Source organism: Corvus brachyrhynchos, unplaced genomic scaffold (assembly GCF_000691975.1).
Source record: "Corvus brachyrhynchos isolate BGI_N302 unplaced genomic scaffold, ASM69197v1 scaffold94, whole genome shotgun sequence".
NCBI classification, from domain to species: domain Eukaryota; kingdom Metazoa; phylum Chordata; class Aves; order Passeriformes; family Corvidae; genus Corvus; species Corvus brachyrhynchos.
This window is the reverse complement of record NW_008238330.1, coordinates 1,540,747-1,541,415: the sequence shown is the minus strand read 5'-3', so window position 1 is coordinate 1,541,415 and position 669 is coordinate 1,540,747. Positions and strand designations below refer to the sequence as shown.

General features: G+C 59.5%; 1 protein-coding gene across 2 annotated transcripts in view; it reads left to right on the top strand.

The window, feature by feature from the left end:
* Window positions 1–8: 8 nt before the first annotated feature.
* Window positions 9–669, top strand: part of GLI3 (GLI family zinc finger 3) — a 208,558-nt gene continuing 207,897 nt past the window's right edge. For both annotated transcript variants that reach the window (XM_017734631.1, XM_008633830.2), the window contains exon 1: window positions 9–287. The gene's annotated coding sequence lies outside the window, so the exon portion shown is untranslated. The remainder of the gene's footprint in view (window positions 288–669) is intronic.

The following is a 669-nucleotide window of genomic DNA, read 5'->3' as shown; positions in this document are numbered from 1 at the left end:
CCGGGCAGCAGCCAGCCGCGTCCCGAACAGGCGGAGGGAAGGGGGGGAAGGAGAGCGGAGCCCTCTCCGCCGCTCGGAGGAAGGGGAGGGAAGGGGGAAGTTTAGCGGAGGGTGTTTGAATCGGGAGTTATCCCTAAAGAGCCTTTCCCCTGCTCTGATCCAGAGGGCTGCGCTGGAAGGAGGGGGCGGCGACGACGAGAAGCCCTGCAACATCTGTAAAACTTGAAGGAGGCGGCGAGAGGAGCGCGCGAGACGGAGAAAAGCGAGAGGGACAACTTTTCCGACACGTGAGTACCTCAGCGCGATGTGTTTGTTCCCCTTCTTCGGTGGCTGCGCCGAGCCAAAACCATGCGGGGCGGCGGCGGGGCTGGAGGGGACGGGGGGCACGGGACGGGACAGAGGGGTCCCCCCTTCCCTACGAAAACTGTTTGGTACCGGGCGGTGGATTTGGGGATATATGTTTTTTTTTTCTTTTGCTCCCTCTCTTCTTTTTCTTCTTTTTCTCCTTTTTCTCCTCCCCCCCGCTCTTTTTGTTGAACCAAATCAGAAATGTCAGTCAGTGCGAGTGAGTCAGAAAGGATCAGATTACAAGATCACTGAAACTGATGTCGGACCCGCACACACACACCCCCACACGGAGGCAGAGGCGCGGGCTGCTCCCCGCGGGAG